Consider the following 19,845-nt stretch of genomic DNA (forward strand, 5'->3'; position numbering starts at 1 on the left):
ATACCGAAAGGAATTATATGCAATACGGACTGAAAAAACAAGCTTCCAACAATTCTATTGAAAAAATTCCCCTGACATACGACGTTCATTCATCAGAGTTGCCAATTATCTTCCAAGCGCCAAGAACCCGAAGATCATCATCATAATCCCCGGACACCTGCCTCCAACAAAAATGGTCAACATTTTCAAAGTAAATAATTTACATATACAGTTTATGGGCAGGAACTGTATGGGTCATTGAATTGTACTTCTTCAAAGATGCTGCGAATCGTCCTGATTTTGTTCTCACATTCCAATTAAAGCAGCTGTGATTTAATAATTCAGGTTGTTAACGTAAATATTGTTCAGTTGTTGATGTAGAACACATATAACGTTATCTACCGATTTTCGGTATTTTCAAGCTTTGGCCCCAATTTTCAACAAAATCATAAATAATTTGAAAAATCGGTAAATGTTAAACTTCTCGCAAAAGATATTTAATATAAGTATAGCCGAACTTAATGTCGCTTTTACTTGTTTCTTTATACCCTCCACCATACTATGGAGGGTATATTAATTTTGTCATTCCGTTTGTAACTCCTCGAAATACTCATGTCAGACCCAAAAAAATATGTAGATATTCTTGATCAGCGTAGAATTCTAAGACGATTTAGCCATGTCCGTCTGTCTGCTGTAATCACGCTATCTTTCGAACAAATTGAGATAGAAGGCTAAATTTTTGCAGACATATTTATTTTGCCAGTAGGCAGGTTAAGTTCGTAAATGGGCCATGTAGGTCCAAGTTATCATATAGCCCCCATATAACAGTACCCCCGATATTCGGTATTTTGATGATTTTTTTTTTTTTTTTTTTTTTTTTTTTTTTTGGAAATTGCCATATTTGTACCAAATGGTGAAGGGTATTACAGCTTTTTTACTTGTTTTTTTTTTTTTTTTTTTTGATGCTTGATTTTATGAAAGCTTTGGCTTCGACTTGCCTTAACGTCTTTATTAAATTTAACCTGCTATATTATCCTCTTATTTATAATTCCTCTATACGGACTTTACTCCCCACTAAGCACATTGGTTCAACTAAGCCAAAAGCTACAAAAAATACAGTTTCGAATTTTTAAAACTTCTTACTCGAGCTAAGGTGATAAGACGATTCGAATGCGTGACAATTTCACATTTTCAAATACATTCCTGAAATAAACAAGGTAGCTGAGGTTAACTGAACTTTAACCTTTCATAAAAGTAGAGGGGGGAAAAAGAGGCCACATTTATATTCCTTTCGTTCGTTCGTATCATTGCGTTTCGTTTCGTTTCATTTTTTGTGGAAGTGACCTTTAACCTTTGGCTGTATTAAACCATCCCGTTTTTCATACACATCGTTTGTTTTATTTCTTAGAACAAACGATTTAATGCATGATGTTTATCTTCTTTTATTCGGTTAGCTTAGTTAGCTGGGGGTTCGGGGAAGTTAATATCCAAAAGCAACTGCGCATTAAAATAATTATATTGGATGTATTAGGTGGGAGGGGGTTGGTTTTATTCAGGAGATATTTTCTTTTCTATACCCTCCACCATACTATGGAGGGTATATTAATTTTGTCATTCCGTTTGTAAAACGGTACCTCCCGATATTCGGTATTTTTACGATTTTAGCGACGTTATTCACCAGAACGGTTTCAAATTTGGTACTTGAAGCTCAAAAGGGATACTACATCCTAAGTCAAAAAATGAGCCATGCAGATCGACGTCTTCATATAGCCCCCATATAACGGTACCCCCCACCTCCCCGATATTCGGTATTTTGATGATTTTAACGACATTATTTAACGGAATCGTTCCAAATTTGGTATTTGAAGTTCGTAATAGGTACAGCAGCATAAAACAGAAAATAGGCCATGTAGGCCCGCGTCTTCGTATAGCCCCCCATATACCGTACCACCCGATATTCGGTATTTTTATGATTTTAGCAACATTATTTACCGGGATTGTTTCAAATTTCGCATATGAAATTCGTAATGGATACTTCAGCCCATGCCAGAAAATTGTCTGTGCAGGTCCACGTCTTCGTATAGCCCCCATATAACAGTACCTCCCGATATTCGATATTTTTATTATTTTAGCGACATTATTCACCGGAATCGTTTCAAATTTGGTGTTTGAAGTTCGTGATGGATACTACAGCCTAAGACAGAAAATTGTGTATGCAGGTCCAGGTCTTGGTATAGGCCCCATATATCAGTACCTCCATATATTCGGCATTTGGACGATTTTAGGTACAATACCCACCGAAATTGTTTGAAATGTCTTATTTGAAGTTCACAATGGATGCTACAGCCTGTGACAGAAAATTGTCTATGCTGGTGCAGGTCTTCGCACAGCTCCGATATAACGGTACATCCCTATATACGATATTTTAATGATTTTACATTATTCACCGTTTATTTCAAGTTTTCGAATTTGAATATGGTAATGGCATATGACAAACAATGTCTATGTAGGTCCACGTCGTATAGACCCCAATAAAACAGCTATATTCGGTATTTTAAAAAAACAGAATTTTTTAAGAATTTTATTTTATGAAAATTTCCAAATTCGTTCCAAATGGTGGAGGGTATTCAAAGTTCGGACTGGCCAAACTTACTGCTTTTTAACTTGTGTTTTGTTTTTTTTTTTTTTTTTTTTTTGTTTTCAAAAATACTACTTTAAAGCGTTTGTAAATATTTTTATATACATGTATATATAACATATATATCCATTTTAAAGGTCTTAAATTACCACGAAAAAATTAATATAAGGCCCCCCTCGAATTATAATGCAAGGCATAAGTCAAGTGGCATTTAAGCCGTTTTTTCTTAGGAAAGATTTAAAAAATAAAATATTGCGTGTGAAAATTCATTTTCACAGTTTACCAGCTGTACGTACCACCACATTGCTGAGTACCTACCCATTTATGGATGTATGTGTGTGAAATGATTACATAGAATTCACAAACACATAACAAAAAAGTCCTTCTTTAAACCAACAAACCAACCACCATCTACTCTAAGTCAGAGCTGTCAAAAATGTCTGAAAATTTTGTTTAGCAATTTAAATTTCTAAGATTTGAAATAAATGTGAAAGACATGTAACAAATACATGGAAGCAGCAAAAAAAAAACACACCCACACAAAAACACAGTTAGGAAACACATACAGGGATTTGGGTTTCTGTTTATTTTATGACAAAAATTGTCATTCGAAAGGAATTATTTGTAAAAGCATTAACATGTTTTAAAATTTATTTTTAACGTAACAGGGATAAATTGGCACTTGTGGTCTTAACCACACGCAGTTGTTAATTACCAAGTTTTAATTCAAATAAAAGTTAAAAAAAATTTATAAATAATATAATTATGAGAGAAAAATTGAAATACGATTTAAATATTTAATAGGGGCCAAAGTTTTTGCCCTTCGTTATGAAAAAGTACTGGTCGCTTGCTAAGTGAGGTGCACAAAGTACAGTGCATTTTCCGAGGCATGCTGAAAATTCCATTCGGAGATGAAAGTCCAAGTTTAGTATATTTAAGTTCCCAAAGAAAAATGTTGTCAAAAATTAAATCATGGCCTCCACCATAGTATGGAGGCTATATTCAGTTTGTCAAGCCGTTTGTAACACCTCGAAATAAACACTTTAGACCCTACAAAAAGTATATATTCTTGATCAGCGTCGATTCTTTAATCTATGTCGACTTAGAGATTTCCGTCCTTCCGTCTGTGGAAATATCACTAACGAACGAAATGAAGTAGGTTGATAAAATGTAGCTCAAAAGTGTTTTAAGTCTGCAGGACTTTTGGTATTGAAAATTGGTGATATAGGTCTGCGTTTTGGTATAGCCACCATATTCGTATCCGTCCGTATTCGTTGTAAATGAGCACTTTGTGCTGTAGGTATGTAAAAAAAATATTGTATAGAGCTGTCTATATAGGTCTAAATTTTGGTATGGTCCCCATGTAAGGGTAGCTCCCCATATTGGGTATGTTGATGATTTTACCGACATTATATACCAGAATTGTTTCAGATTTAGTATTGTAAGTTGTTAATGGCTACAACAGTCTGTGACGGAGAATTGTTCATGCAGGTACACATGGAGAAGGAAGCGATATAGATCCCTAGTTTCTTTTGATGATCTGCATAGAATCACATTCTGAGTAGTTTTATGCATCTCCGTTCGTCTACTCGTCAGTCCGTCTGTTCATGGATTTTTGTAAACAAAGTAGAGGTCGAATTTGTTGGCTGAATACAATGAAAATTTCCACAAATCAGTTGTTTAGTCCAAAGACGAAATCTCTTGATAATCGGTCCAAATTTAGATATAGCTCCCATATATATCTTCAACCGATTTCGTGTTAATTGTTCGCCAAATGTCCAATATCAGTCCAAATGACCTGAATTTTGGCACATCTGACCGAATTCAGTCTATAAGCATATGCATCAAATTTTGAAAAAATTGGTTCAGATACAGCTATAGCTCCCATATATAAGTTTCATCCGATTTGAGGTTTTAAGCCCCACAAATGCGTAAAATGCACTCCACAAAAATTATATTTGATACCAGATAATATATGAAGGTCAAAAATACCTCTGTCAAATTTTGTCGAAATCGGTTCAGATTAGGATAGGATTAGGATATCCGATATCAGGTTTATTTGGTACCAAATGGCTTATATTAGCCCAAATGAACTGAATTTAGGCAATTCCGACTGAATCCATTCCAGAAACAAGTACTTCAAATTTGGTGAAAATCGGTGCAGATATAGCTTTAGCTCCCATAAATACGTTTCATCCCATTTGGGGTTTTAAGTACCTATGCACTCCACAACAACGATCTTTGGTACCTGGTATCAGATATAGCTCAGAAATAGGTGCCTAAAATTTTGTTAAGATCGGTTCAGATTTGGATATAGCTCCCATATATATATTTATCCGATATCAGGTTTTTTGTGTACCAAATGAGTAAAATAAAGCCAAATTAACTAAATTCTGGCACTTCGTACGGAATTTAGCCCCGAAACAATTACTTCAAATTTTAGTGAAAATTATATTTTGGATCAAATATAGCTATAGATCCCATATATATGTTTCGTTATATGCACTCCACATCGATGTTATACGATACTGGTCAGATACAGATACAGCCCGGAAATACCTCTGCCCAGTTTTATCGACATCGATTCAGATTTTTATATGGCTACCATATACATCCTACTCCGATTTATTAGCCAAAATTGGATAAATTTTTTCATATTCAGCAGAATTTTCCCATTTGGCGAAACTCGGTACGACATATATATGTCGAAGTCATAACATGCATTATACAGGAATGTTATTTTGTACTAAGGTTCAAATGCCTTCGTCAATTTAGTTAATAACCGCTTCAGAGTTGGATATAGTTAGATATAGGTCGCATTCAAATAAGGTTCATAATTGGTATGGCCTGTTTCAAATAAATTCCCAATATAACCTTTTTTTGTTACGGGAGCTCTACTAAATACGCATGTTAGTGTAGGATATCATATAGTCAACCCCGCCCGACTTTTGACCTTTCCTTATTGGTTTTACTTTCTGATTTTCTTCAGTCTTCAAAAAGGCAAAAAAATCTGGCATAACCCCAACGTAGTGTGCAACATTTTCTTGTCTCATCGCACTTCCTACAGCATGGTACTGTAGGATAAGTTCGACCGGAGTGGGGTTTAGCATTATGTTTAAGGCTGTTTGAGACGTACTTTTTGACGCACCTATTTAGATCTGTAGCTACTTGAGAATTTCGAGCGATTCACGTTGTATTTTAATTCGTGCCACCAAACAGAACATCCGTAGGAAAGGGTGGACTTCACCACAGCCTTACACAGCCAGTGTACAGGGTGAGATGAAAAAATTGCAACCAACTTAAGACTGCTGTCATTTCTAAGCTACTCGTCCAACAGCTGTCAAAATTATTCCAGTGCAGTGGCCGAAAAATGGCTCGTGAGCTGAACATATCGCAATAATCCATTCGGCAAATATTGAAGAATGAGCTCGGGGTAAAGCCATTGAAATTCCAAAAAGTGCAAGAACTTACACCGCAACCGACAAAAAAACTAGACTCAAAAGAGCTGAAGAGTTTTCTCCGACGAGAAAACATTCGTTGTCCAGAAGTTTGTAAACAAACAAAATGATCGTGTTTACTTGCCAAAGAGGTCAGCTGAAAATATGCAGCTTCGGTTGGCAACCAGAACTCAAGCGCTGGCCACGCCATAACAGCCGATGGTCGCTCTCCACTCGTATTAATCGACCGTGCCATCAGAATAAATGCGGAATATAATCGCGAAAATATTCTGGAGCGTGTATTAAAGCCTTGGGCACGCAAAAATTTTGGCCGCAGACCTTGGACTTTCCAACAGAACTCAGCACGCGCCACCCAAGAATGATTACAAAATGAGGTTCCTCGCTTCATTTCCAGAGCACGATGGCCACAAAAATCTCCGGATACCAATCCGTTGGACTATTGTGTCTGGAGTATTTTAGAAAGCAAGGTTGACACTAAAAAATACCAAAGTGTCGATCACCTCAATGAAGCGCTTCATTGTCGTTTTTTATCTCACCCTGTATTCTTACAATCACATCGTGCGGCAAAATTCATTTTTTTTCAATAACTGCCAAGAAAATCCAGCAGATTATGAAGGTTGGTATGAATCTGCATTTTGAAAATTTACATCGCAAAGTAAACTAAATTGAGGGGGAAATCTCCCCCGCTTCCGCACTTTTTTTAAATTTTCAGATTAAGATTCCTCTGAATCCGTAAATTTTAGATATATAGTGTCTTCGTCAATATTGCATAAATATACGAGGAATATTTTGGATTTTCTATGTAATTATTTTTTTGTGCTGCACAGTGTAATATTGCAATAACTAATAATATTATATAATATCACGCACCAGTTAGAAATTACATGCATGCTAAAATCGATATCTACCACTGATAAGAATGTCGTCAAGAGAAGGACAAGTTTTTTGTCATATTTTATTCCTTCGTAAATTTTCAACGATTTCTTTTTTTGGCCAATTTAAGAATTTAAATTAAGCTTTATAAGCGTTTATCGATCAAAAAACATTTTGAAAGCAACAATGTCAATATGATGGTTAAAATAATAATTATTTTCATTAATTACCTTCGACTGTTTCCACCGACAACATCGAGTCAAAATGTTAAATGGTGCATTACTAAATGAACAGGTAAACAACAGCTTCCTTTCTGTTCGACTGTTTGTTTATTGCACTGCATGGTTTCAATTATTTATTTCATTTTAATTGTATTGGGTAGCGGGTTGCAACATTGTGAGCACTTATGTCTCTGACGTAAATAACATTTAAAAAAAATTAAAGAAAATCCGATGAATGCAGCTTTATTTCGATTTAATTTGTAAAGAAAAGCAGTAAAAAAAAAAGAAACGATATATATTTTTTGTCAAATCCACAATAATATGTAACAGAGGACTTAAGGAATTAAACATTTGGACCTAAAATCTGGAATCTACATCATAACTACTACATTTACAAAACGTAAGTTTTTTTTATTTAATAAATATTAACATAAAGACCTGAGGTAGATCTGAGCTAGATGGAGTTTGAAAAATGAGAACTAAAAAATGCCAAAAATTACGAAATACTGCAGGACCAATACTGCTAGAATTCTGAAAATTAATTTTGCAGTTTTACAGACGAAAATTCATTTTAAAATCCCTTTGGTGAGTGATATTAAATTTAGTTAAATAGTGAAGGGGTTGAGTTATAAATTTCTATTTATTATACCCTCCACCATAGTATGGAGGGTATATTAAGTTTGTCATTCCGTTTGTAACCCCTCGAAATATACATTTCAGACCCCACAAGGTATATATATTCTTGGTCAGCATAAAATTCTATACCGATTTAGCGATGCCCGTCCGTCTGTGGAAATCACTCTAGCTTCCGAACGAATTGAAGTTGATTGATAAAATTTTATTCAAATGTATGTTATGTCTGCAGGACTTTTGGTATTGAAAATGGGCCATGTAGGTCCACGTTTTGGGATAGACCCCATATAACGGTACCTCCCGATATTCTGTACTTTGTTGATTTTAGCGACATTATTCACCGGAATTGTTTCAAATTTGGTATTGGAAGTTCGTAATAAATACTACAGCCTATGACAGAAAATTGTCTGTGCAGGTCCACGTCTTCGTATATCCCCCATATAACGGTACCTCCCAATATTCGGTATTTTGATGATTTTAGCGATATTATTCACCGAAATTGTTTCAAATTTAGTATTTGAAGTTCGTAGTGGATACTACAGCCTAAGACAGAAATTTGTCTGAGCAGATCCGCGCCTTCGTATAGCCCCCATATAATGGTACCTCCTGATATTCGGTATTTTGATGATTTTAGCTACATTATTTACCGATTGTTTCATGTTTCGCATTTGAATATTGTAATGGCTTATGACAAATGTTACCTATGAAGGTCCATGTCGTCGTATAGACCCTAATATAAGAGCTACATTCGATATCTTTAAGATTTTAACAGAAATTTTAACGGATTTTATTGTTTTTGAGAATTGCCAAATTCGTTCTAAATGGTGGAGGATATTCAAAGTTCTGTCCCGGCCGAACTTACAGCTTTTTACTTTTTTTTTTTTTTTTTTTGCTAAATTTTGAGCTTAATTGCTGGTGCTAATTCTGATACTGACCCTAAGACTAATGGTACGCTAATATAGGTAAAATGTCTAATTTTGAACAATGACTTACCACTTTTTAGTTCTTTGATGTTGAAATCTGAAAATAGATAATACAAAAATATTAGAAATAAAATTCTAATGATGTTATATATATAAAAAATTGCATTTTTCCGAGCGGAACAACATCGCTTACAATTTACAAGACCCCATCCAGAGCAGAACTTCTAGAATAGGACATGGATGCAATATTGAATTGCACTCGATTTGTTCCTAGTATATTTAACAAAGCAAATAACGCTTAATTTCAAATTCTTCAGTCTACCTCTAAGAAACATCAGCCTCTGCAAAAAACTACTTCCTTCTTTAAAATTTACCTTCCACCACATCGAAAGCATTGAATTTTCTTTTGCACTTTTCCCAACACAAAAACCACAAATCATTTTCTGCATTGCCATTTTCTTTCCGTTGTAATTGCTGCAATAATGGGTTTTCCTTATTTCTGCCCCAACGGTGTTCAAATGTCGAATACAAAGTCGTTAAGCTGTGTACTTTGCAATAAATTCTGGTGACAAATTTATTGGAGAACTGCCTCCCCAAATAAAAAAACTGAATTTTTCACAAAACGACAATACAAATGTTTTTTGGTTTGTTCTGACAGTTTGGTATTTTGATAAGAAAAAATGAGTTTCAGTTTACATTTGTTTTTTTTTTCTATCGGTAAAGGTAATGTTCAAGTGGTTTTGGGCAAATGATTGAAATGGGCTTTGCAAAGAAGTTTTTTGGGATAAGAAACTTTTATTGACAAATGCATCTCTATTTTGAGATTTTTTTATAGCAATGGTAGCAGATTTTATTGAAAAATGGGGAATGTTCATCATTATTAAACTTGTAAAGAAAAAACAAAGGGAGTGTGTAGCCGTCTTAATCTTAATCGATTTCCAAAAAATTTGACGGAGGCATTTTTATGTTGTATGTGACATTTTCTACCAAATATTATTACTATAGACTACATATTAGGACTATAATAAGATATAAACCGGGTGAATACTATAGGAGCTATAGCTATATTTAAACGGATTTCATCAAATTTAACATATTTGCTTCCAGGCCCAAAATGGTTTTGGTTTAAATCTAAAAAAAAATCTCAATGGAATTTGGTAAAGATGTTGGCTGGATGTATATTACATCTTGTTGTGGAATGCATACAAAGGTCTTGAGCGTCTTAAATATCAAATCGAATAAAAAATATAAATGACAGCTATAGCTTCGTGTTTTGTTTAACTGTCAAACATCTTCAGTTTTTTTTATAATTTAACCAAATCATTGAATTTCATTAGCAAAGTTCACGCCCTGTCAGAAAAGTTCATCGTTTCTACTATTTTACGATCAGCTTAATCGACCCACTTCTGGCTATCCCTTACGTAGAGTGCGAACTTATGAAAATATGGTAGAGAATACACCTTTTTAAAGGTGGCCGAAGATCCAATTTTTATACCCTCCACCATAGTATGGGTGGTATTTTAAGTTTGTAATTCCGTTTGTAACACCTCAAAATATACATTTTAGATCCCACAAAGTAAATACAGGATGAGATAAAAAACTGCAACAAAGTCAAACGCCATAATTTTTAATTTTTTTAATTTTTTTTTTTTTTTTGAAATCACTCTAGCTTTTGAACGAAATGAGGCCGGTTGATAAAATTTTACGCAAATGTATATTATATCTGCAGAAATTTACCGATATTCGGTATTTGGATGATTTCAGCGACTTTATTCACCGGAATTATTTAAATTTTGGTATTTTAATTTCGTAACTGACACTACAGCCTAAGACAGAAAATTGTCTGTGCAGGTCCACGTCTTCGTATAATATAATGGTACCTCCCTATATACGGTATTTTAATGATATTAGCTACGTTAGTCACCGATTTGTTTTCTTTCAAGTTTAAATTTCAATATTGTAATGACTAATGACCATTGTTGCCTATGCAAGTCAACGTCGTCCAAGTCCACGTTTTAACGGATTCTGGTAGATTTGTGATGAAGAGGTGGTTTTGTAAAGGGATAATGCTGGAATATCGAAATTTAGTATTAGGGTGCCCGTAGTAGGTATGTGATAAGAAATGGTTTTGTAAATTTGAACTTCAAGGGTACGAAAATTACTACATAGTATTATATTTGGTATTAGGCGAACAGATAGTGCTTGACGTCTGAAATTTTGTATTAGGGTCGATGTTATATGTAGCCTAGACACATGGCTGTGGTTTAAAAATTTGCACTAGATAAAATCTAGGTAAAACTTTGGAAATGCATCCTAAATTTTTATTATTAGAACTAAATGATACTAAATTTGGTACTGGCTAAAGGGTTGGGGCTGGAATCGTCCAAATTTATATTGAGTTCTCTGTTGGTATCTGGAATTGAGATGTGAAGTTGGTTTTGAAAATGTGTGCTTTAAGTGCTACTAGTGCACTAAATGTACTAAATAGTACTAAATTTGGAACTAGTTGTAGGAATAGAGCTGAAATCTTAAAATTTGATATTTAGTTAGGTATCTGGGGTTGAGATTTGAAGTACAAAAAAAAAATGGTACATAATATGGTAATGGAGGAAATCGTCTCTTTGAAATCCTGAAATTTGTTCAAATTTTGATAAAAGTCACTGTTGGTATCTTACGTTGCGATATAATTGTTCGAAAAGTACGAAATTAAATTGAATTTTGGGATATGAAGGGATAGGGCTGAAACCGTGTAATTTTATATTCCTATAACTGTTGGTGTCTAAGATTGAAATATGGTACGGTTATGCAATTAAGTACTAAAATTATACGAACAGTACTATATGTTATTAAATTTGGCATTGAGTATGTGTAATGAGCTGGAATCACGAAATTTGGTATTGAGTTCTCTGTTGGTATCTGGAATTGAGATATGCATTTGGTTTTGGAAATGTGTACACAAATTGTTCGAAAAGTATTAAATGATACTTTGGGATCACTGTTGGTGTCGAAGTGCATTAGGCCCTATAAATTGATATTTTGGGTCTCTATTAGGACATAAGCTCTGCCATTCGGTCATGTCGCTCAACATGTTGATGTAGCTCCCCAAATATAGAGCACTGGTATGTAAATAATTTTGCACTATTAATATAATTTGTAGTTTCCATTGAAAACGTCCTACGAAAAACAAATCTTCAATAAAAATCCCAATCTCTACAAAAACAATCCTCTAATATATTATAAATCGGTCGGATAGAGATACATAAAACACCTAAACGTATGAATGTTTTTTATATACTTCATATCACTCAAGCGCAGAGTTTTCATACAAACGACTGGGGTCCGCGGCACTTGATGAGGAACTTGTTGGTTTGATCGAACTAATTGAGCACAACTCCACATCAAAGTTGCAACCAAAAAATCCCTACAACGTTATTTATACATAGAATTTAGAAACAAAGCAGGATATTTACCAAATTTACCTAAATTTTTACACCCTACAGAACATAGTGTTAAGGGTATTATGTCTTTGTGAATTTGTTTGTAACAGGGAGAAGAAAGCGAGATAGAGCCATAGCTACTTTTGAGGATAATAATAGAATCACTGCCTGAGACGATTTATGCATGTCAGTCCGTCCGTCCATGTATTTTTGTGAACAAAACAAAGGTTTCATTTACTATTCGATTGAGATGAAACTTTGCAAACAATATTTGTTTGGCACAAGGACGAACCCTATTGAAATTGGTGATAATCGGATAAGATTTAGATATACCTTCAAAATGGCTAATATACTATAATTTGGTACATCCCACCGAATTCATTCTAGAAGCAAGTACATAAAAATTTAGAGAAAATCGGTTTATATATAGCTATAGCTTCCATACATATGATTCATCCGATTTGGTCTTTAGGTCTCTCACATTCGTCTTATAGAGCTCGGATATACCTTTGCAAATTTTATCGAGATCGTCTTAGATTTGGATATAGCTCCCGTATATATTCTTATGCAGTTTAAATTCATTCACATTATTCACTGAAATTGTTTCGAATTTCGTACTTAAAATTTGTAATGGGTACTACAACCTCTGACCCCCATATAACGATACCTCCCAAAATTCGGTATTTCGATTATGTCAGGTACATCATTCACTGGAATTATTTCAAATTACGTATTTGAAGCTCGGAACCGGTACGAAAAATTAATTATGAAGCGCCACGTTTTTGTGTAGGGCCCATATTAGGAATTTCATTTGACAGTTATTTTTCTGCTAATTTTTTTTTCAAGTTCCTTTAAAATGGTGGAGGGTATTAGAAGTTCGTCACGGCAGTGCTGGTATTCAGGTGATTGCTTTGCCCTACCATGTCTTGATTGTACCATGCTACATAGATTTGCCGGCACTGGCTTTGGTACTGTCTGCCATTTCCAATTCAAGTTCCATATTCTCATATAGAACTTTCAAAGGACTTTTCTACGCTACTAAAACCTATTTAGTAGGAATGTCTACTCTCATATTTCCAAAAGAATATTTTTCTTTTTCCCCATACATCGGTGGTTTAATTTCCCACAGTGTAAAAATTCAATTCATTTCCAATTATTCTTCCATCCTCTCTCCCCCTTCAATTTCATTAATCAATAATGTTGGGTGAGAAACGAAATGCAAACAATTACAAAAAAAAAACAAAAAATACAACTCATTATAATTATGAGTTCATGGACATTAAAATCGTAATTAGTTACTCCCTTAAAATGAAATGAAACCCCAATATTTCTTTTGAACTTCTGGCACCGTACAAATGTTCCCCCGTTTCGAAAGAACCTTCCATGCCAGAAGTGCTTTAGCAGACAAATTTCTTACTTGACAATATTAGCTTTACAGTTAAATATTTATTAAATTAATTAATTAAATTGCACCGGAGGATAATGTGTGTGTGTGTGTGTGTGTGTGTGTGTGTACATTTGTACAGCTGATGCTGCTAAAAGGGGAAGCGCGACGCGAAAAGGGGTGTCGTATACCAAGAGTTTGAGACTTCATTAGCATGTTACCTTCACCTGTAATTACTTTCAACTTAGAGCAGCAATATTAAATGTTTGTTATATGAAAGAAGAGAGAGAGAGAGAGAGAGAGAGGGAGAGAAAAAAATAATGCCAAAATGGGATTGCCATCTCAACATATTTTTCATACCAAAAATACATTGTAATCGGGGACATATTTGGGAGGTTTCGATAAGAGCTATATTAAAAAATACCGGACCGAGTTTCACCAAATGGAAATATTCGGTTGAATATGTAAAAATCTATTCAATTTGGGCTGATAATACATATATGGTGGACAATAACCGTAAAATCGTATGAAGATGTATATCGAATGTATATAAAAATCTGAACCGATCTCGATAAAATTTGGCAGAGAAATATTCCAGGTGTATCCAATGTCCGGTATCAAATATCATAGTTGTGTGAGGGACTTTAACGCCAAATCGGATGAAACATATATATGGGAGCTACAGCTATATTTGAACGGATTTTCACCAAATTTGAAGTACTTGTTTCTGGGACGAATTCAGTCGGAATTGCCAAGCTTCAGTTCATTTAGGTTGATATTAGTCATTTGTTGCACAATAAACCTAATATCGAATAAAGATATATATGAAGAAGTTTTTCTGGGCTGTATTTGATATGTGGTACCAAAAATCATATTACGAATGTGAGGGACTTAAACACCAAATCGTATGAAACATATATATGGGAGCTATAGCTATATCTGAACCGATTTTCACCAAATTTGATGTATCTGCTGTACTTCAGTCAGATATGCCAAATTTCAGGTCATTTGGACTGATATTGGCCATTTGGTGCAGAATTAACAGAAAATCGGTAAATATATATACACAGGGTGAGATAAAAAAACCGCAACGAAGTCAAAACCCATAATTTTTATTTATTTTTAAATTTATTGAATGGAAGCTAAAAATGTCGGAAATAGCATCAAATTTTAGAACAAGTTTAGATTGGTTCGAATTGGTCACCTTTGGCACGAATTATGGTCTTCAAACGGCCAAAGAAACCGTCATACGCTGCCCGAATATTGCTCTGCGGTATTTCTTGGCCCATTCCCGGCGAAGCACTTGCTTGAGGTGAGCAACATTTTGGAATATTTTAGAGCCAACCTTGCTTTCCAAAATACTCCAGACACAATAGTCCAACGGATTGGTATCCGGAGATTTTGGTGGTGAATTGAAGCGAGGAACCTCATTTTGTAACCATTCTTGGGTGGCGCGTGCTGAGTGCGATGGTGCGGAGTCATGTTGGAATGTCCAAGGCCTGCGGCCAAAATGTTTGCCTGCTTTAATACTCTTTCCAGTATATTTTCGCAATGATATTCGACATTTATTCTGATGCCACGGTCGATTAATATGAGCAGAGAGCGACCATCGGCTGTTATTGCGGCCCACACCATCACCATTGCCGGTGCTTGAGTTCTGGTGGCTAGCCTTGCGTGCCCAAGGCTTTAATACACCCTCCAAAAATTTTTCGCGATATTAGGCATTTATTCTGATGCCACGGTCGATTAATACGAGCGGAGAGCGACCATCGGCTGTTATGGCGGCCCACACCATCACCATGGCCGGCGCTTGAGTTCTGGTGGCCAGCCTTGCGTGCCCAAGGCTTTAATACTCCCTCCAGAAATTTTTCGCGATAATATGCGGCATTTATTCTGATGCCACGGTCGATTAATACGAGCGGAGAGCGACCATCGGCTGTTATGGCGGCCCACACCATCACCATGGCCGGCGCCTGAGTTCTGGTGGCCAACCGTTTTCAGCTGACCTCTTTTGCAAGTAAACGCGACCAATTTGGTTGTTTACAAACTGCTGGTCAAAGAATGTTTTCTCATCGGAGAAAACCAAAATCGGCAGTTCACCACTTTCGGCCAAGCGAAGCAACTCTTTGACTCTTTTGAGTCTATTTTCTTTCTGTTGCGGTGTAAATTCTTGCACTTTTTGGAATTTCAATGGCTTTAAACCGAGCTCATGTTTCAATACTTGGTGAATGGAATATTGCGATATGTTCAGCTCACGAGCCATTTTTCGGCGACTGCGAAGCGAGTTTCGATCAAGTCGCTTCTTTACTTTCGAACCATTTCTGCTGAGGTTGCTGTTTTCTTCCGTCCACTTCCTTGACGTCGGGCTACCAGTATCACGGTAACGAGCGATGGTACGAGACACAAAAGATTTATTCACATTTAAATCCTGGAGTGCTCTAACGATAGCCACTTGTGGTTTCCAGCCAAATATAAAGAAATCACACTATCACCCTTGAATTCCATTACGAATAACTTTTTTTTCTGGAAAATTCTCACTAAAATGCTTTTGCACGCTTGTAAACAATATAAAAAGCTGTCACCGGACGAGTGGCTTAGAAATAACAACAGTCTGAATTTGGTTGCCGTTTTTTCATCTCACCCTGTGTTGTGAAAAATAACCGTAAAATCGTATGAAGATGTACATCGAATGTATATAAAAATCTGAACCAATCTCCATAAAATTTGGCGAATATATATGTAAGCTATATCTGATGTCCGTTATGTGGAGTGCATGTTACCCATGTGAGGCCCTTTAGCCCAAATCGGATGAAGCATATATATGAGATTTGCAGCTATATCTGAACTGATTTGCACCAAAATTTAAAGAGCTTGCTTCTGGGCTAAATTCTGCCGGAAGTGGCAAAATTCAGTCCATTTAGGCTGATCTGGTGCACAATAAACCTGAAATTGGTTAAAGATAAATATGGGAGCTAAATCCAAATCTGAATCGATCTGGACAAAATTTTGGGCACTTATTTCTAAGCTGTATCTGGTATCTTGTACCAAATATCATTGTTGTGGATTGCATATTGCGCATGTGAGGGACTTAGACAAAAATTCGGATGAAACATATATATGGGAGCTATAGCTATATCTGAACCGATTTTCTCAAATGTTGTTGTACTTGCTTCTAGACTGATTTCGGTTCACAAAATTTTGGTCACAAAAAATACATGGACTGGCGGACGGACAGGCTGGCATGCATAAATCAACTCAGAACGTGATTCTATTAAGATCCTCAAAAGCAACTATGGGTCTATCTCGCGTTCTTCTTCACGTTACAAAAAAATGCACAAGAACATAATACCCTTACCTCTGTGTGTAGAGTATAGAAATACAAAACTGTATCTACAAACATAGTTATATGGTGTCTATTCCAAAACATGGTCCTATACGTACATTTCACTGCAAGTATATTTCCTACATTCTGGGAACACATATTCCCAACATACAGAAAATTCGGCTTAAAATTGTGACAAAAACACAAAAAAAGTTCAAAATTGTCGGTACAGTTATATGGGGCCTATACCAAAGAGTGGGCTTATGTAGCCCATTTTCAATACCAAAAGTAATGCCGACCTAAAACACATCTTACTAAAATTTTATCAACCTACTTCTATTTGTTCGGAAGCTAGAGTGATTTCCACGGATAGACAGATAAATGAACGAGCATCGAATATTTTATGCTGATCAAGAATATTTGCATTTGGGGAGTCTAAAATGCATATTTCTATGTGTTACAAAGGGACCATACTATGGTGGAGGGTATAAAAAGAGGTAAAATTCAGCCGTTCTGGACTTTTTACAGTCTCCGCCACTTTCCGCCTATGTCTACTGCAATTGAAAGGCTCTTTTCACTTTCAATTCATCTTAGGGTCAGTTATAATACAAATAATACAGTTCTATAAATATAAACCTTTTGGATATGTAAAATATGAACAAATTTAAAAATTTGAACCAATTTTGTAAAAAAAAGACCAAAACGAAATATTGAACCTCAAACTAAAATCTAGTTGTGTGGGTCTTCATGCTGTGGTCGTAGACATTTAATAAAGAGTTTAAGTGGGTAAAAAAAATCTCAAGTATTTTATTTGCAAAAGGAAAGTGGTGTGATGAATTTAATTGATGGGAGTTTTGAGCGAAATATACAGCAGAGGGGGGCTTGAAATTAATTTCATAGTCGCAATCAATTTATAATTGGCATATCCAATAATGCCGTAGAATAGTAATTAATTCTAAGCAATAATAATTTCATTTAGTGCTATACATTAATATGTTTAAATATTTGCTCTATTCCAAAACCTGCAAGAAGCTACTAATTTTGTATTTTTTTCTGGATTCATAAAAGAAAATCGGTTATGTTTGCAAAAACTTTCTTTGTATGAAGGGAGACTTCACTACATAATGGATCAGTTATTACGGCAATTCTGGTTGAACTGAAACCGATATGTAGGTACTGCCACTCCGTTTGTTTCTCCCCTATACAGGGTGAGATGAAAAAAACCGCAACCAACTTCAGCTGTAATTTCTAAGCCACTGTTAAAATTATTCCAGTGACAGCCCATTATATTGTTTACAAGCGTACAAAAGCATTTTGGTGAGAATTTTCCAGAAAAAGAGTTTTTCGTGATGGAATTCAAGCGTGATAGTGTGATTTCTTTATATTTGGCTGGAAAACCACAAGTGACTATCGTTAGAGCACTCCAGCATTTAAATGTGAATAAATATTTTGTGTCTCGTACCATCGCTCGTTACCGTGATACTGGTAGCGTAGCCCGACGTCAAGGAAGTGGACGGAAGAAAACAGCAACATCAGCATGAATGCTTCGGAAAGTAAAGAAGCGAAAAATGGCTCGTGAGCTGAACATATCGCAATATTCCATTCGGCAAATATTGAAAAATGAGCTCGGGGTAAAGCCATTGAAATTCCAAAAAGTGCAGGAACTTACACTAACGAGATGCTTCGCCGAAAGTGCTGAAATGCCGAACTTGGTTTCCTCCGATGAGAAATCATTCGTTGTTCAGCAGTTTGTAAACAAACAAAATGATCGTGTTTAGTTGCCAAATAGGTCAGCTTCGGTTGGCCACCAGAACTCAAGCGCCGGCCATGGCGATGGTGTTGGCCGCCATAACAGCCGATGGTCGCTCACCGCTCGTAATGCCGAATATTATCGCAAATATATTCAGGACTCAGCACGCGCCACCCAAGAATGGTTACAAAATGAGGTCCCTCGCTTCATTTTCAGCGCACAATGGCCACCATAATCTCCGGATACCAATCTGTTGGACTATTGAGTCTGGAGTGTTTTGGAAAACAAGGTTGACACTAAAAAATATCAAAGTGTCGATCACCTCAAGCAAGCCTTTCGCCGGGAACGTTCCAAAATGCCGCAGGGCAACATTCGGGCAGCGTTTGACGTTTTCATGGGCCGTTTGAAGGCCAAAATTCGTGCCAAAGGGGGCCAATTCGAACAAATCTAAACTCATTCTAAAATTTGAGGCTATTTCCGACACTTTTGCTTTCATTCAACAACGTTTAAAATAAAATGTGAAAATTGTGGCGGTTGACCTTTTTGCAGTTTTTTTATCTCTCCCTTTAAGGAGGTACCTTTATATCGGGGTTACACGAAGACCGGAACCTGCATAGACAATTTTCTGTCACAGGCTGTAGCATCCATTGCGAACTTCAAATACGACATCTCAAACAATTTCGGGGAGTATTGTACCTAAAATCGTCAAAATACCGAATATAGGTAGGTACTGATATATAGGGTCTATACGAATTCCTTGACCTGCAGAGACATTTTTTACGAACTCTATCCGAAATGGAAACAACTCCGGTGAAATATGTCGCTAAAATCATCAAAATATCGAATATCGGAGGTTCCGTTATATAGGGGATATACGATATCGTGTACCTGTATAGACAATACTCTTCAAGGCGATAAAGTTCTTCAAATGAGCTCCTTTTGTAGATTTTCAGACAATTTCATTGAAAATTTGGCTTCAATCATTGAAATATCGAATATCGTGGGGTACCGTTATAGAGGGGCTATACGATATCGTGGACCTAAATGGACATTCCTCTTTTCCGCGATTAATTTAGATCACTGGAAATTCCAATCGAATGGATCAACCATTTTTTCGCATAAGCCAATCCTTTGTGTCTCTTGATCATAAAAAATAAAAAAATGGTTTAATTTAAAATTTTACATACTTGGTTCAAACTCTTGAAAAAGTAGATAATTACATGTCCT

General features: G+C 35.7%; 1 protein-coding gene across 1 annotated transcript in view; it reads right to left on the reverse strand.

Moving 5' to 3' along the window:
• The window catches only part of LOC101890888 (uncharacterized), a 518,720-nt gene that overhangs the window by 243,040 nt on the left and 255,835 nt on the right, over positions 1 to 19,845 (reverse strand). The window contains exon 5 of the mRNA XM_059119171.1: positions 8,796 to 8,822. The gene's annotated coding sequence lies outside the window, so the exon portion shown is untranslated. The remainder of the gene's footprint in view (positions 1 to 8,795; positions 8,823 to 19,845) is intronic.

The sequence above is a fragment of the Musca domestica genome, unplaced genomic scaffold (genome assembly GCF_030504385.1).
Source record: "Musca domestica strain aabys unplaced genomic scaffold, Musca_domestica.polishedcontigs.V.1.1 14, whole genome shotgun sequence".
Lineage (NCBI taxonomy): Eukaryota > Metazoa > Arthropoda > Insecta > Diptera > Muscidae > Musca > Musca domestica.